This window comes from Aquila chrysaetos, chromosome 4 (assembly GCF_900496995.4).
Source record: "Aquila chrysaetos chrysaetos chromosome 4, bAquChr1.4, whole genome shotgun sequence".
NCBI lineage: Eukaryota > Metazoa > Chordata > Aves > Accipitriformes > Accipitridae > Aquila > Aquila chrysaetos.
This window is the reverse complement of record NC_044007.1, coordinates 33,591,735-33,611,054: the sequence shown is the minus strand read 5'-3', so window position 1 is coordinate 33,611,054 and position 19,320 is coordinate 33,591,735. Positions and strand designations below refer to the sequence as shown.

The window sequence follows — 19,320 nt, the reverse complement described above, 5'->3', positions numbered from 1 at the left end:
TTCAGAAATTATTTGTGTACAGTTACTGTGATGCTCACATATAGATATCTTGAAGGTCTAAGGTTAGGTTGTGAGACCCCACCTGAAGTACTGTGTTCAGCTCTGAGGCCCTCAGCATAAGAAAGACGTGGACCTGTTTGAGCAGTTCCAGAGGAGGGCCAGAAAGATGATTGAGGGCTGGAGCACCTCCCTGATGAGGACAGGCTGGAGAGTTGGGGTTGTTTAGAATAGAGGAGAGAAGGCTCTGGGGAGACCTTGTAGTGACCTTCCAGTACTTAAAGGGGGCCTACAGGAAAGATGGGGAGGGACTCTTATCAGGGACTATAGTGAAAGGATGAGGGGTAATGATTTTGAACTGAAAGAGGGTAGATTTAGATTAGATGTAAGGAAGAAATTCTTTACTGTGAGGGTGGTGAGGCACTGGAACAGGTTGCCTAGAGAGGTTGTGACTGGCCCATCCCTGGAAGTGTTCAAGGCCAGGCTGGATAGCGCTTTGAGCAACCTGGGCTAGTGGAAGGTGTCCGTGCCCATGGCAGGGGGCTTGGAACTAGATGATCTTTGAGGTCCCCTCCAACCCAAACCATTCTATGATTCTATGATTCTATAATTAGGGTTTTTTCAACATACATTTATAGTATTATAATCCTATATTGCAGTGCAAGGTTGATACTACTATTTAAAAGGAATTAGAATTTCGAGTCTGTCACTGTCTCTTTTCCTGTCTTTCAGATGGTATAGGCAAAGCAGGTGGTACTTTAGATCATCTGACTGCAAGTTGGATGAGACGTATGATCTGTAGCTCAGCCTGGATTAGATGAACTGTTAGCTGACTAGTGGAGCTGTTCAGAGAAGGTGGCTGACATAAAAGCAACTCATGCCATGGTACACTGATAGGATTCAAAACAGTTTCTTTTTGAGGTATTTCTTATTCATAAGTCTTGTCTCATATTTGTTAAACCCAAAATATAATTTTTCATTTTTATTTTGAGTGGCTTTCAACATGTTATCTCAGTGTTGTCATGGTAAAAGAGAGCAGTGGTCTTTGATTTGTTAGTGTTGAAACCACTGACATGTTGAAAAACAGTTACTGTCTCCATAAACCTTCCAACATTGCCGATTCTTGTTACAGGCTGTGAGCCCATGAGAGTGGCTTCTGTGATTACCTCCCTGGTGTCCCTGCAGTTTCTTAAGGCTGGATATATTGACAAAAAACCTTCAAAAACTCTGGTCTTAAATCCAATCATACAAGTTTGTGGTTTTCTTTTCTCTTCGGTTTCTTTTCTGCCTGTGGTCTTTCTCAGTCTTCTTAGCACCTTTGCTTTTTACTGCCTTACAACTCTTGGCAGTCAGGTTGGTGGGGAAGTACTGATAAAGACAGAGTAGAAGACCTCTGATATTAGAAGTTTTTTAAATTATGAGGAAAAATATTACGAGTGAAGAGTTTAAAAAGGGGCTTTAACAACATGTTACTGGCTAGATTGCGTGGCTCTTCAGGATCTAGTTGTTTGAGGCTGCTCTGCTGCTGTAAAATCAGTTATGTTTGTGTTGTTCAAAGCATACCAGTGAACATAACCACAGAAATAAACTAGGAAATAAATAAAGGGGATTCTTTGTATATTAATGTACTTAAAACATGGGGAAACTTAAGTTCAATCACTTACTCTTTTTAACAGGATTCGCAGTCCTTCCCCAACTGACCTACACTTTGTCTATTGTATCAGGATAAGCTCTTCCAGGTTGGCATCACTCTTCCTATTGAAGCTGTCCCAGTAATCAGAATAGAATTGAAGATCTGTTGGGTGAAGTGGTGCAAGAAGTATAACGACTGACTGGGAAAATCAAATCCATTATAAGAAATGTAATTCATGTTTTTGTTTCATTTAATGCAATACTAAAAATGTTAACACAAAAAAGGTTGTTTCATACATATTTTGAGTTAGGCATTGAACAAAATATGTGTTACTAAGTAATGATACTGCTGAGTGACCTGCAGGATATAAGTATGATGAAGTATATAGATGTAATCAATCATGTATTTAGTGAAATGTATGGCAAATATATTAGAACAGAAATTTTTTTTTTACCACTTAGTCTATAACTTGTGATTTTGTCATTATTTGAGTTCCTGTGAGAGCAGTTAGACTGTAAGAGAGTTAAAAACAATCTTCATTTGCTATTACAAATATTTAAGCTTCACAGAAGAGCTCATTAAAATTATAACTATTGTGTGAAATTCCATATTATATTACTAATTTGCTCTCTTTCATTTTATTTCCTATAAAAAGCAGTTTTCTAGTGTCTAGCCTAGCAGCCCGTGACTTAATTACTAGATTTATACTTCCTGTCCAGGGTGTTGAAAGGTCAGTAGAATCAAAAAACATTGCCTTTGGCCATCCATTATGAGTCATAGACCTACTCTCCTTTGTTGAAAGCAACTATCAGACTATCTAAGAGGTATTCCTTTCAAAGTTGCAATGCTTACTTTGTTTCCCTCGTAATCAGTGGAGTAAAATCTCCCAAGAATTTGGAGCTTCTAAGCAATTTGCTGAAACAGCAAGTGATCTGACTGACCTTAGCTGCCTGTTTTGCCAACTCTTTGAAGAAAAGCTATTTTTAAGACAGGCAATGTCAGGGTAACATGCATAAAAATCATGTATTTCTTTAACTATAACTTTAAAGAAAGAATGTTAGCATTTGAAATGCTTTGTAATATCAGTCACTAAACATTATTTGTAATTTCAGTCTCTTACTGGAAATGCAGTTCACTAGTAAGTTATTTCCTATACAGTTATTTCCTGAAATAAAAAAAGATTGTAAAACAAGGTAACAAGAAGGATTTGTTAAGTTTATTAAGGACTTGACGGAACTCTTTGCTGCCAGTGGTCATCAAGTTACTATATCAATTTTAATATCCATACTATATGTACTCTGAAGTAATATTTGGATGCTACCTCTAGGTATGGCCTCTAAAGAACATTCTGCCAAAGTGCAGAGTTTGATGCTTTTATCTTGGAATACGTGGCTTGTATGCCAATTACCCTAGCGCCTAAGACCAATGTTGAATGTACTAACTTAAGTACATTGACCCTTGCACTCCAACCTTCTGGGCACTTCTGGTTTACAGTCTTAACTGTCCAGGGACCGCATAACAGTTAAAGCAAGGAACATGCCAGCTTTGCAGTGGAGTGTCATCAGCATCAATAAAAGGTGCAAGAGTGCTATAGGTCAATGGTAGACCTTAAAAACATCTACATACAATTCCCTGTCCCAGTTTCTTTGCCAAACACTAAAAGGCTTTGGGTGCTATTCAATATCCTTTTCTGGTTCTGACTTTTTGTTTTTTCCTTCCTCCAGTTCAGTCATCTCATTCCAGTGATAAGACTTAGTGAGAATCTCTCTTAAAAAAATATAAGAAGAAAACCCCTCAGAACTCTTTCTCCTGTTGTTCACACTAGGATTTGTCATATTACAGTTTGAGAGTAAGATTTCTGCTTTCTAATGGAATGTCTGACAAATACAGAAACCTCATCTAACTTTGAAGTTAGCCCTGTGTTAAGCATAGGGCTGAGCCAGATGACCTGAAAATGTCCCTCCCAACGTAAATTATGAGACAAATATATTGAAAGTGTATTTCAGACTCCTATTCTGCCTTATTGTTCTGCGATAGCAGAACTATGATCTTAATGCTTTTCATCTAGGCGTGCACCATGATTTCTTAGTAATATGGTTTTATGTAGAATACTGCTTTTGCACCGTTTACCAAAAGGAAATAGCTTTTGGTCAGAGGACTTATCTAAACTGCTCACATTTTTTTCCAATTTATCCATGCTCTGTTAAGTCCCTTAGTCCAGTAATATTAGTAGAATTCTTAGAAATAAATTCTCTAGCATTTATATGTGAAGTGAGAATTAAAACCATTGCATACATTTTCAACTTGAGAATCAAGTTAGATGACTGGTTTGGGAAAAATCCTGAAATCTTAATGACAGTAGCATCCTGACAGCCTTATATTTTAAGGGCATGTTAGCCTGTATATTTAAAACAACATTTAAAACGCTGGTGCCTGTGTTGAAAGTCCACATGCCTTTGTTCTGTAGACTTTGTAGACATCGGTGTGTAGATATTTGAATTGTCTCACTGGATCACACCCAAACTCTCAAAGAGTGGCCAGTACTGAAGGGCTAGAAATATAATAAAGCAAGAATATTGTGATTCTTTTTGGGGTAATATTCTCCAAGCTCCTAACAATGTTCATCTTAGTTACAAGTAACATTACTGTGTTTTGTATCCTTTAAAATTTTATTCTCTATTTTTCTTATTGAGTTACTTTTTAAACCTATAAACCTGTATGCATTGGTAAATATTACCACACTTCTATTATTATGGTACAAAGAATAGTATTTTCTTGTTTTGAATCATTTTGATGATTTCCTTTGAAGATTTCTAATTCTTTTGTTACAAAAAAATATAAAATATTCCTTGCTCTCTTTCTTCATACTAGTTGTGACTTTATAGGTCTTTGTCACATCTCTTCTGAGTTGGCTTTTTTCCAGATGAATGTCGAGTTTATCTCTGGCTGTCTGGAAGCTGTTCTGTACCTTGTTTATCCTTCATTTGCATTGTGCAAGATTAGATATTGTTTTGCGGTGGAAAGCAGTAGGAACAGAATATAAGCATGTGGGTGAATGAGTGCTGTAAGAATGAACTACCATATCAACAGATGGAGTCTGTTTAATTCGGTGTTCTGCTCCTAAAGGATTTGTAAGAGGTCCTTGGGAAGGAGAAAAAAAAGACTCGAGTAATTCATACATATCCAGACGTCCCCTAATTCTGATCTTGATTATAGCCTCTGCTAATGTGTCCAATATGACAACTGGCTTAGAGGTCTGTGGTTGCTGAAATTTCCCTGGTACCTTTTAGGAGGATAGTCATTGCTTTTGTTTTCCTGCATTCCTGTACCAAAGAAAAACGAAAGGTTACATACTACCATTAGTAATTCAGATTGTTCATTCCTAAGTTGTAATAGAGTATGTGGATGAATACTGCCTGGTCCTGGTGACTGGTAAGAGTCCATCCTGCCTGTTTGTACCATAACCTCTTTCGCAGTTCAATTTCAGACAAACCCTCTGTTGCAGCCACTTCTGCCCCAAAGGGTTCCAATACAGTCATCTCCTCAACTTCTACAACAAATGCCAGTGCAGAGGCCTCATTTACCTTCTGTGCAATGACTCTGAGTGCTGCTGTTGTATCAAGGTTGTCAGCTGGTCTTACAAACTCCCTGACAAGAGTTTTTCCTCATGAAGTTTTAGAAAGAAAAAATTAGCATTAGAAGATTTGATTCCTCCAGCTAGTTATGATAAATTGTTAAGATCTCTGGGGTTTTTGATTTTTCTTCCTCTTGACTTGCCTTTTTATGTTTTTACATTTTTAATCTGTTAGAATTTATTTCTATTGTCTTTGCTTAAATGCAATTTTTGCTGGGTTTTTTGCCTTTTTTTTTTTTAATTGCCTCCTTTGCTTTGCTGTTTAGTCAGTCTGACATCCACACTGATATTTGTTCTCTAGATTAAAGAGAACCAGACTGTGTACCTACCATAGAGTCCATGGCACAGGGTTGCCCTTCCTATGGTGGGTGGTGATAGCTAATTTGTTTTAAAAAGAGAGTCATGAATCGTGGCTCCAAATCATTCCTATAAATCCTGTATAGAATAATAATAGTGATTAGTTCAGCATTTATGGCTACGTCCATTTTGTTTTCCAGTGCAGATTTGAACATATACTTAAATTCAATGTCATCTTCCATTCGTATTTGATGCCAGCACAAACTCTGATTTGGGAAGAGGAGAAGTGGCTAAGACACAGAGATATGTAATAAAGTTTGGAAAAAAGGGAGGGAAAAAATGGCAGAGTTCAGAGTAAAGAAGTGGAAAGGAAGATCAAATGGGTAGAAGTGAGAAGAAAGGAAAAAAATGAAAATGAAAAGACAGCAGACATACTACGTGGTGGAACAAAAATGACATTAAGAAATTATGTATTGAACAAGATCAGTGACATAGTTATTTAAATAGTAGAATCCAGAATATATCCAGTTAAGTACTAAGCACATAAGTATAAAAAATTTTAAGTACTAATGCATATAAGCACATAAAACCTGAAGTCATGAAACACTTAATGACTCTGCTATAAATCAGTTGTCTTCCACCAGTCTCAAACTTAATGGAGCTGGATAGTGGGAGGTGCAGCTTTGGCCTCCCAGTGTCTTGAAGAGCTGTTCCGATCTTTATGGCCCCAAGGCTATATAGCTAGTTTGTCTTCTTTGTGTTTTACACATTTGCTAAATTACTAGGTACAGGGATGTACTAACATAAGAATTATTACTGAATTTTTATTTACTGTGAAATTTAGTAGAAGGAACATGCACCTATGTTTTTGCATTATTAGTAAATTTTAGGGAAAAAATGAAGTTTGATGCTATTGAGTTTATTTCTGCGAAGTGCTGAATACTGTTTGATGATGCCATCAAAGATTGAAGCCTTGTAAAAAACTTAATCAAAGGATCTGAAGATACAGCTTTCAGTTATTTGTGAACATGGTATCTGTAGAAGTCACTTATTACTGATACAGATCAGATGCTGTTAAATGTGTTAGTATGTGCTGCCTCTAGAACAAGCAGACTTCAGAATCAGCAAGATATTTTTATGAAATAAAAATACAGTTTTATACTGAAAAGCTTTTGCTTCTTGAGTGAAGTTCTAATCTGAGTAGTAGTAAATTCAATTTTTCCTGTATCCATCAAATTTAAACACCTGCTGACTGGGCTGTGTGTGTTAGTTACAGCTTCTACACTTAGAAATCTTTAAAGAGGTTCATGAAAATGGAGACTTCTTCCCGTTTCTTATAAAAAATACAACAAATGAAAAAATTTCCTTATGCATTTCATAAATACTGATCTACGTATGATACATACATGTGATATGTAGGTCTCTAATCATGTATTCACTGAATGTATTCTGGTATAGGGAAGCACATATGAAAAGTATTCCAAAGTAACCAGTGTAAACTAGAACAGGAGGAAAATAATTTGGGCAGATTGAGGGCTTATCCTTTACATTCTTGATTGTTGTGCACCACATAGATATGATTCTGCTGTAATAGAAAGTATAATTAGTATGATTTTGATTGACATCTTGCATGCTATTGTAAGACACAGAATAGATAATGATGGTGACAGGGACCTTGCAAAAATTCAGATAGAATTAAGGTTAGAATTAAGTACTGAGACTTTAAGGATAGTAGACTATTTAACTACTTAGAGCTCAATTTGTAAATTTTATTTTAAAAGTTTGAAATCTGCAGTTTCTACAGTAAAGTGAAAATACTCTGGTGGATGTTGCTTCCTCCTCTTTATACTGCTAAACAACTGTGGCAGGGCTGACTTTTGCATGAAGAAAGTAGTTCTTCTATTTTCCCCAGTAGAGAAATACTTCTGGATCCACTTTGGTACACCTGGAAACCTCATTTCCTTCTTGTAATATTCCATAATATTTTCTGAGAGAGTCCATAGACATTGTCTGGTTTGCTTGAACCTTGATTTAATAGCATAAAGTTTAAGGACTATGTAGTGAACAATTGCATTACTGACAGTAAGAATTGAGTTTACAGCTATGAATCAAGTCTCATGAAAAAAGGAGCTTTATGAGAGGTATTTGGAGTATTAAATGGAAGGAATATCATGAAATAAAATTAGTATGCTTATGCAAATGACCTAGCTATGACTTCATAATTTGTAATGGTATTCAGTTAAGCAGTGTTTACACTTGTTAATGACTTCCTTTATGAGTGATAATTGATCTTGCTCATTATCATATTAAATCCTTGATCATATGTCATTAGTTGGGAATGTAATAAATGGTCTGTTTGATTTTTAGTGTAATGAACTAATTAGACTAATTAAAATCAATATGTGTGCCAATATTAGACTTTGAATCCAAACGCTGCTGCTGTCTGCTGGCTAAAAATCAGCAACTCAGTAAAAAAGTGGCCTAATGCTGATTTATGAGCACTTGATGAACGTGAGGTAGAATAAATTGCTTGTAGTGGTAGAAACAGCATTAGGGAAGTACAAGATACTAAGTGCATTGTAAGGTCAGCAGTAAGGGCATACTTACATGTGTAGTTATGTGGCACCTTTAAACCTTCCTGGTTGGTTAGATAATTTTTCAGAAATTATTCAGTTTAAATATTGTAAAGTGCATTAATCTATGTTTATAAATACAATATTCTATTTATGTGTCTGGATGTACACGCAATTTATTGCTGTGTACATATGTGTTTATGTATGTTACCACATTTTGTAAATTTTACATTTTGTACAGCACTTTTACAGTAATCTGCGAATATACCAAATAAGTCGCACTTTCAAATTTAGTAATACACTGTTGTTACAATGTGTTATTCAACCATGGTATCCATTCGCTTTTATGTTTATGAGGAATTGTGTTTATAAACCCAAAGGGAGACGGGAACACATTGTGTAAGTCTGTAATGAGCTTTTGGAGAAGAAGGAACTGGCTACTGGGAAGAGAAGGGGAATATTATTGCAGAATTCGGGATCTTGTTTGTATAAGCAGCAAAAATTAGTGGAAATCCTTTTGGCTCCAAGAAGAGATTAGAAAAAAATGTGAGGTGATGGAGAGAAGTATGCCACATTCTTATTTTCAACAAAAATACTGTTCAGAGAAAAATTCTTGTATGTTAAAGTTTTAAATGTAAATGAATATTTTTTTTTTGTATGTCCATATTTTTAAAAGGTCTGCCTCGATACCTCATAGGTTCTTTGTGGAGCATGTGATGTTTTCAAAGTGAAGTATAGTACATCTATTAATCATAAGTGTTGGACAGACCAGAACTTTATTTTGCCAGTCTCCCACTATTTATTCTGTAGTAATTTTATGTTTATTTTGTCACTAAGAAAGCTCAAAGGCTGCTTGCTTTCTTTTTTGGATTTTGTTTGTTTGTTTCTTTGTTTTGGTTATATTTTGGTGGGACACAGACATTCCAAATAGTGGGGTCCCCGTGCTTTCCCCCCACCTCTCCCACCACACACATAGGTGCACAGTGTGGTGTGGAAAAGAATACAGAATGGCAGAGGAGAATTTGGTACATTGTTTCTCACACCTTGAGGATATAATTTTACATCAGAGTTGTCAGTGTCCCAATCAGTAAATCAGAATAAATGATATAGACCTAATTTCTAACTAAATAGTACTAATGCTAAGTACAAAAAATTGTTAATGTAAATAAGTAAATATGAGGAAATGGAGCTCAGAACCTTAGGACTCCCAGGCCTAAACTTAGTCCATGAAATCATGTGGCTTTTGAAGAAGTACCTCTTCCACTTAAGTCACTGAAAATGTGGGTGTTCAGACACTGTAAATTTCAGGCTTTGTAGGAATAATCCCTTAATCATCTGACCTAATTTTGATGATGAATATTTTAAAATAGTGGTGACTTATTAATAAGGATTTCAGAAAGGCATGATTTGAAATAGGTGTCAACTCTAATTTAAACAAGTACTTGAAGAAAATCTACAGCATTAATGTAGACTTAAATTGATAGTAGCCATTGAAATTTCATTTTTTTTCTTGAGCTTATAGACAGAAGATAAGAACTCGTGTTCAGAATGTGTACTTAGGTACTGTACAGTGAGAATAAAGTCTGTTAAAATGATTTACCTTTTTAATGGTTGCTTTTAGTGGTTTATTTGAGGCACTTAAAGCTTGGGAATAATTCTTTTGAGTGTTTTTCACTACATAATTAGTAATTGTCAGATTCAGTAAAATCAGTAATTATTAATAGGAAATGCTTAAATGATCGTCATTGCCTATGGTATTTAAAATTTTAGTCTTTGGATGAGATCTGAAGAGAAGCTTGAAAATTATGTGTAGTAATCTAAATGTAGGAGAGTACGTATTGATCAGAAACTTCATTATGGTAAGAACTATGTGTAGTTCTCAGATACAGTGAACATACATGCAACAACAGACTATACTTAGGGGAGTATATGCAGCTTGAATCCCAGAGAAGATACTTTGTTTTGTGCTTGAAGCAGTATACCCTGAGAACATAAATGAGATCCTTTGTGTCTGAGATGCATTCAGTATGCATATTATCAGCCCTCTGATCCAAAGCACATAACCAATGTCCTTGATTCATATAAATGTACTGAATGCCCTGAGGAGCTGTGTGGGTTTGAAACATCTGACAGTTGTTTGTGAGGTGGCATGAGTTCAAGTACCTTTCTTAGCAGCAAGTCAGGGGGAGACACTTCTGCTAGGGTTTTCAAATCAATTTTTCGTCCTTCATTTACCAAAGTTGAGAAAGCAACTTGTTTAAAATGGGGCGTCTCTTCATTAGTGTAGTAAGTGCTCCACCATGTCTTTCTTATTGTGAGAGAAACAAATAAAAAGAAATCCTGTGTACAGTTTAGTTGAATCTTGGCCCAGCATAAGGCAACAGAAATTTAACCCTTGACTTTAGTTTTACTAGACTGGCTGTTAGCCAAGATATATGTATGCTACTGCTTCATTACTCTTGCTATGGCAACGTTCAGTGTCTAATTCTGAACTTTGAATTTTCCTTAAAATAATTCTGTAGAAAAGAGGTTACTATCTTTGATGTTATTTTCTTTGGTATTACTTTTTTTTGTTCTGTGATAAAAAGAAGAAAAGTTTCTGAGAAATTTTTTTTTTTAAATTGGTGTTACTTTCATTCCTTCTTTCTCTTAGCAGTACTTCTCTTCATCTGTGGAATAATAGTTCACTGACCTAAATCTTGAACCTTCTGTGAGGATGTTTATGTAGTTATAATAATTTCAGTATTCTTTTTCATTTTATAGGCATGGTATATTTTGCCCTTACACAATACCTTCCTTATTGGAGAAATGAGGGATTTGCATGGTAAAGATAAAAAGGATGGGAAAAAGGGGTAAGAGCTTATCAAAATGAGTCAGTGCTGCTCCCTCCTTGGTTGGAGCAGCTAGGTGGGAAATTACTGATCAAAGGGGAAAAGCAGGAGAACTTATTGGTCCCGACTAACTCATTTGGCTCTTGAAGCCATACAAATCAGCAGTGGCTGAATTAGCTACCATCAGTTAGGACACACCAAGAGACAGCAATAAGGGTAAAGGAAAGCCACGTGCCTGAAGGAACAGCTGCAAGGTTTTTTGTTTGTTTATTTGCTTTTTCCTTTGGGGAGGGAAGAGCCATGTTGTCCAGTCAGATTTTCCAGTTTCATAGAGTTAGGGAAACCAAAGCTATCAGGTACAAAGGTTTCTTATGCATTGTCTCAGCTCAGAGAAAGTGTTGACTGTGGAGAGTATTAGCAAGTGAGTTTCTGTGCTGCTAACCAGATTTAAGAACCCTTGTGCCAGATGAACCATGACTCTGGGCCTAATACTTGCTGATGGACCCTGAATTTTAGGAAGGGCCTTTTGATCCAGTGACTAGGGCTTTGCCCAGCTTACCTCATAAATTGACAGGGGATTCTAGTGTTTCCTGGCCATGGGTTGTAGAAAGTATTGTATTTGGGAACATATTCTTATTAAAAAGAAAGCTGCAGCCTGACACTTTAATCAGCATCATGTGTCTGTGTCATTCTTGTGTATATGAAGCAGCGAGTCTTCACTGATTGTCTATTATGTTGTCTGAATTGTACTCCTCAAGGATTAATTTCATATCTAAGAAAGTCTTAGAAGTACTTCAAAACATTCCTTCAATTCTGTTACACTTAATTTGTAACAAAAGCAAATATAATCTAGTCTGCTGTTATGCCACCTTTGTACAGACCTTCTGAAATTCCTCAGATTATTTTGGTAGTCCTCATCCAGTCTGGAGTTTGGAGTTAGTTAGTGCCTGTACTGGTCATTCGATTCAGTTTTGAAAAAACAGGCAACTTCCTTGTAGCATATAAAAAACTATTTGCTGATGCTGAAGAAATTAAGATGCCAAGTGAACACAAAGAGACACTTTTAATGTCCACAGCCAACTCATGCTTTATCCAGGGAACAGCTTGGTTCCCATTGGTGCAGATTGCCCTGCGCTGACAGTGTTGATGCCAGCACGCTCTGGAACGGGCTACCCACAGTGCATGTTACAAGGAACAAACCGTAAAGGTGCTCGGCCACACACTGCTGTAGCACAGTAGGCATGCCTAGTTCCCCCTCTTGTCGGCTCCATGCATGATAATGTAAACACGTCTGTCGTGGTTTAACCCTGGCCGGCAACTAAGCCCCATGCATCTGCTTGCTTACTCCTCCCCACCCAGTGGGATGGGGGAGGGAATTGGAAGGGTGAAAGTGAGAACACTCGTAGGGTGAGATAGAGACAGTGTAATAGGTAAAGCAAAAGCTGCGCACGCAAGCAAAGCAAAACAAGGAATTCATTTACCACTTCCCATCGGCAGGCAGGTGTTCAGCCATCTCCCGGAAAGCAGGGCTCCGTCACGTGTAATGGTGACTTGGGAAGACAAACGCCATCACTCCGAATGTCTCCCCTTCCTTCTTCTTCCCCCAGCTGTGTATGCTGAGCATGACATATGGTATGGAATATCCCTTTGGTCAGTTGGGGTCAGCTGTCCCAGCTATGTCCCCTCCCAACTCCTTGTGCCCCCCCAGCCTCCTCGCTGGTGGGGTGGGGTGAGGAGCAGAAAAGGCCTTGGCTCTGTGTAAGCACTGCTCAGCAGTAAGGAAAACATCCCTGTGTTATCAACACTGTTTTCGGCAAAATTCCGAAACATAGCCCCATACCAGCTACTATGAAGAAAATGAACTCTATCCCAGCCAAAGCCAGCACATCTTAAAAGGGAGCTATACCCCCTGCACATCTATAGAGACTATATAGATTTTTTTATCAACAAAAGCTTTCTGCTCTTTCTGCTTCTACTGATGCTTCTGCTCCTTAGCAAATGATGGCAGAGGGGCACTATGGGAAAATCTTATCCAGATGAATGGTTCCAGATGAGTGCAGTTTGAAGGACAAGTTGTGCCTTTAAGGAGCTACTGCTCCTGTAGACCTTCAGTTCATGGCCCTTTGCCTCAGCATCCTCTGAGTTTCAGAGTCATGAATCAGGTGACTGTCCTTCTTGTACAGGGGGGATTTAGGGCAAGGGAAACTATTACCTGGTGAGGGGACTGTTAAGTCCTGCATATCTGGAATAATTGTAGTTGGCAGCCATTACCCCCTTCAAAGTCTTCTGCTGAAATCTGTTGCACATACCTTTGGCACAAGCTCACGAAGATTGAGATGCTTGTTTCTGTGGAGTATGGCAGTAGCAGACTCCTCCTGATCAGTTAGCTATCAGTTTGAGATGGATCCACTGTAATTCTTCTGGTTATAGAGATCTGCAGTGCTGTGCTGCAGATCTGCAACTGCCTCTCTCTTCACTCGTTATATCCTCAAAGTTATCCTTAAATGCATAGGGGGCCATAGACGTCGTTCATAGCTCTATATGAAGCCTGTCATGTGGTCTTACAAGTGCATTGTTTGTAGCAGTTGACCATTATGTGTTTGTCAGCAGGAATTGTGGCTGTTGCTGCAGGCCGTATGGGATGCATGGTACTGAGCACCACTCGCCCAGATAGCACAGCCCAGGACCTCACAGACTTTCAGCTTGGTCCTGCACTACTGCAGGGTTGTGGTGGGATGGCAGCCTTGAGGTCATGTGAGAGTCACTGCTACTCTACTAGCAAAATCTGTGTTAGGAAGCCGCCAACCTTTGTTCTGGAGTTTTTGCAGCGTGCCTCGTTAGTCTTGTGTCTAGCAGACCTGTTGTCTGCATCAGAAGTAATACATGAAGATACATATATATATGACCATACAGTGCCACCTGCACTTCCAGGTTAATTGTTAATTGCAGCTCAACATATACCATATGGGCCTTTGTGGCCAGAGTGGCAGCTACCTGCAAGCACCACATACACCATATCAACAAGGTCTGCTACTAAATTCTTCTCAAAAGATACAATATACCCCTCAAAATAATGCTTGAGGCCTCCAACGAACATCTCTCCTCACCAGACCAAGGACAGGCAATAACTTAGTAAAGCTCCCTGACCTGAAAAAGGGAAGTGAATCGGGAGTCTTGTATCCAGTTACATCCTTTGGCAAGACTGAGGTGCTTTGGGCTGATACCTATCCTTAGAGCTAAATGTTACTATGGTCATTGAAGACAGCTGTGTCTGTTGTGTCTTGTGAATTGCTTTGGGGTAGTCTATCCCTGACAGTTTTTGTTTGTAAAGCTGGAGCTCCCATATCTGGCAAGATTCTGGTGTAAGTATTCATATCAAAGACTGCCTTCTGAAGTTTTAGCGTATATAGGTTTTCATCGGCCAAGAAAATGGCTAAGTAGTCTCTAGCAAACTGTGATTTTGCTGCAGTCAGCAAAATAAAATCTGATAATTTGGTTTTTTTCAACTAAATTCTATAGTATACTTTCATTCAGTCCACTGAATATTTCTAGTAAAAAAATTTCTTTTTAGTGCATATGACATTTATATGAAACTTCTGACCCCAGAAGTACAATTAACCATTAGCAGTCAGATGATGTAAGTATTAGTAACATTTATTTCTTAAGATACCTCCCTCCTAAAGTTAGTATATTAACTACCTACATGTAGAAAAAACCCTGATCTAAGCCAGAACCAAACTGATATTAAAATATGCAAGCAATTACTTTCTTATTAACACCACATAAACTAAGACTATGTATGAGTCCAAACAAATCTAAATCAAAGATATTAATTTGACATTAAAAGCCTATGCTAAATATAAATTTCACAAATGTTACCATATAACTGTCTTATGGATAGATGAGACAGAGTCAGAAACAATATATTTGAGAGTGAATGTATATAGGAATACAGGAAATATGTTTTGAGAGAAAAAAAGACATAAATGGTCACATCTCACTAGACTTGACTGATTTTTGTTATTTATACATTTTGCATCTATTTTTAATTAATTCTAACCTTGTGTATCTTCTTCACAAGAATTTCTTTCCCCAAAATTTCTAGGGAAACCAAAGTTATTTGTGCAAGCTTTCTAATTTATGGACACTTTTTTAACAGATATTAGTGTAATCTTATTAATAAATAGTAAACCAAATATATTCTAATTGTGTTTGTAATAGTATGTGATATTTTCTTTTGTATTCAGCCCCCTCTGATCATCTTTTTTATGTAAGAACATAGTCTTATGTTATTGCTGAACAGTTAGTTTGAATAAGAAAGTACATAAGAACAAAATACATTATATTTTTAATATTTCTTTAAAAGTATTGGATTTATATTTTGATTGCCAAAACTTACATGATAGAATCTTTTAAAGGAATCCTGGAGAATCTACTCATTCCATCTTTATGCAGCTACAAAGGACATAAGAGAGAATTTTTCACAGTACAGAAATGTATCTGCCTTCCCACTATATTTTTTAATTTTTTTAAAAATTGAAAGCCAAAGCATATTTTCTAAAATCAAAGAGGGATTTAAGTAACCAAAGCATAGTTAACAGAATTAGAATCCTGATGCACACCAGAAAATATTCTGGGATCTTTCATTCACATATTTAGGGTTAAATTGTTCATTCGAAGTATTGGGTGCCTAGACACAGAGAGAATTTGGATACATTCTGACTTCTGTGACTTTATCTTGATTGCTTCGTATCTCATAGTGGTAAAAAAATTCAATCCAATTGGCATAGTTAAGAAAAATAAAGTGTGAAAATTGCTCATGCTACTAAGACTTTACATTTTTCTTCAGGAAAGGCTTTCATACTCCAGTGTACAAATATCCAGAGTAACACTTTCTATTACAATGTATCATCATATAACTTTCTTTAAAATAAACCCTGAATTGAAAAAATGCAGATTCTAAAGAAATCATATAGATACGTTTTTCTTTCATTCTTTTTTTCCATTTGTACAGTATTAGCTTGGAAAGCAGTTTTACATTTATTCACTTTTGGTATTGTTTTTAATTTGCATCTTGCTGCTTGATGACTCCACTTGATGGGTACAGTATGACAACAGGTAATAGATACAATAACAGTAAAACAGTGATCATGACTGCTGGGACTAGAAACCCCCATCATTGCTTTTTTTAGCTTTCCTCAGCTGGAAAGTTTTGACATCTGCTGGTTTGGGACATAGCTGAACAGCTGTCAGCAGTGGGGTAGCTGCTTTCAGCAGCAGTTGGCGGGATGGCAGGGTGCCAGCTTGTACCATCTGTGCGCCTGACATTTCATTCTAATTAACAGTAGGGTTAATTGTTCTGGCAGGCTCAAATGTAGTGTCTAACATTACCCAAGGGAAACATGTACAAGTGCAGGAGTGGCAGGGAGCTGGGGACAGCGTTGCTAACAAACCTATTGAGGGAGAATGGTTAACAACTACTGATGATTTTACTAGCTGGCCACATGCAATAAGGCTGAGGTATTTTTTTATTCTGATGAATTATGCCAAGCCTGTAATGATGTAGAAGAAATCAAGCTTTGAAAGGCTGAGACTGCTGCCTTGGGGCAATCGAGAGGGAACAATTTGCATGTTATTACTGCATATTCATACCTAATTGTGTTAGGCTTTGCTAATAGAGCAGAATGACAGTATGAAAAATCGAGCAACTGCTTTATAGCCAACAAAGCTAGTGTTTTTTCCCTACACTATGAGTGCTGAATGATCATTTAGACATTTAGTTGTTCAATATGACAAGTCTACCATTTGTTAGCTTGACATATAGTAATTTATAAAGGAGTATTCTAATTTTACTTTTAGTTTATTCTCATTTCATACAGTATTCATGGTAGCAATTTGAATGGGGATATTCATAGCTATTGTGAGTAGTTGTGATTCAAATAAAACTATTTTGTATGAAGTATTTCTATTGTTTTATGATGTATTAATTTTAATGTTTAAATAGCTTTTTCAGATGTTAATATAACATAAACGAGAAGTTGATGAGAAATCTCTATTACGATCATGTTGCTACATACTGGTTTAGCTAATGTTTTTACATTCCCATTAAGCCCCCTATTTCTAGAGTGTTGGGATTGCAGGTTGGTTTAAGAAGTTGTCAAGGAATACCATACCAGGTCTATAGATTCTAAATCCAAAAATAGTGATATACTCAATTTAGGCTGAGTTACAATCCAGCATGTAGGTGTAAATATCTCAAAACTTCAAATGGAATGCATTTTTGTCATGTATATTTATGCAACAGTACAAAAATAGACCTGCCTCTTCAGGCAAATTGTACCTCAGTTCCACTGTAAGTTATTAATGGTTTACTCTTCCAAATTTATAGAATGTCATTTGTTATTCCCTTTTTTCATACTGTTCCATAGACATGACTAATACTCTAGAAAACATTACCATAGATCACATACATTAAAATATTAGCGGTCTCTGAAAATTTTGAAATTAACTGGCTTAATTTTTTTTAAATACTGAAAAAGTTGATAGTGATACCAGACATGATATAAAACTCATGAAGGAAGGCCAGAAATAAGATTTTCAATAGGTCTTAAGTAATTTTGAAATCTAAATTACTTGAACATGTAGCAGACCTGAATTACACGGTAAACTGACGGTAAACTTTTCTCAGAGGGATGCACTCTTCATTAGTGTATTGGTTAATCTTAGAAACAGTAGATGAGATTGTCAAAACTTGGGCACAACAGAGGGAATTAGAAGAAACCGAGGTAGAGTTTCAGTTGTTTGTGTGCTTTATTGTTGTAAAATTAAAGGAAATTTTTAATATGCTGGATGAAACTTGAGATTCAGAACTTCTTTATAGTATTTGGTAATTGTTGACTGATGTATAAATCTGTTTATAAAAATGTAATGCTTGCTTCATGGAGGAATATTGTACTATGTATAGTTTATACTTGGTTTTGTATGTAGTCAGTAGAAACATTTGTACTCCATCTACTTTGTTTATATGCAAAATATTTCCAACATATAATGACATTATTTCAGTAATATTTATTTTTATGACTAGTACTGATATGTTTTATGCAAAGTATTTAAATACTGCAATCTGTGCAATTGAATATAATCTTCCAGTAGATCACTACATAATTGAAGTGCGTGCAGTACATTTACATTCTAAAACTGTGGTTATTGGTCAATATTTTTTTTTCACTTTAGATGTGGAACCTTACTGCCAAAACTACTTTCTTTTTCTTTTTTTTTTTTTTCTTTTGTGAAGAGATTCTGATTTATAAAGAAATCAGATGAAAAGATGAAGACTGGTGTTGAGCCTCTGATGTTACAGTTGCAGCAAGGGACAATGTGACTACTACGGTAGGAATGACCTTAACAAAGTCTCACGTGAACAAGACATCTCACTGGATAGATTTATAATTTTTACCTTTTAAATAAACCAAAGGAACTTAATGCCTTATTTCCTTTCAAAAACAAAAAGACTCAACTGGTTATATTTACCTGGATATTACAAAGAATGTCACTGAATATATATGAACATCTTTAACAAATCAACATTCTGAAAATGCCTAGAGCTAATGTAATTTATTATGCATGGAAGAAGATGCTAAATATATTGGCCTTCAGCAGAAAATAATAAAATGGTTTGATTAGGTTTAATTTAATTATTGTTGTAAGTGAAAATCCTCTCTTCCTGCCTTCTCTGTCCTTCAAAGAATTCCTCATGGAAGAAAAGCAGTAAAAAATCCACTTACTATGTTGCAAAAAGGCATGTCAGTCAAGGCCATTATGAGGTCTTGTCCACTCATTTCCTTGTCGTCTTCTTTTTTTTTTTTTTTTTTATTTTAACTGTAACAGCTGAGCTTCAGTTCTTTGCCATCTGTACTCTCAGTATATACCTAAACTGGTGCCTTCCTGAGCTCCAGGTGGAAAAAAAAGTAGACAAATCTGCCAAGAATTTATAAGACTGAAAAGTTAGATTAACAAAATGCAATTAAGATTATGGTTAATGTTCCTCTTTCAGGACTTACCAACGAAGATTTTTCTACTCTGAGGTTATTCTTGATTTGTAATCTGGATGTATTTGACACCTCCTTATTCCTTCCTGCAGGTAGGTGAGCTCTCAGTTACACATTTCTTGTATCAAATTCCAGATCTCATAATCATAGGAATTTTCCTAGCCAATACTATTACTATTACTTCTTTTTCTCAATATCTCTTAATATAATATACTGCAGTTTTAACTTCATAGGGAATCCATATGCTCTATCATTTTTAAACAGGTTCTTGTTGGAGCAATTTTTTTTTTTATTCCTTTCAGTAGGT

General features: G+C 36.4%; 1 long non-coding RNA gene across 1 annotated transcript in view; it reads left to right on the top strand.

The window, feature by feature from the left end:
• Positions 1 to 19,320, top strand: part of LOC121233241 — an 81,248-nt gene that overhangs the window by 37,716 nt on the left and 24,212 nt on the right. The window contains exon 3 of the long non-coding RNA XR_005932194.1: positions 19,019 to 19,105. This is a non-coding gene — a long non-coding RNA (uncharacterized LOC121233241). The remainder of the gene's footprint in view (positions 1 to 19,018; positions 19,106 to 19,320) is intronic.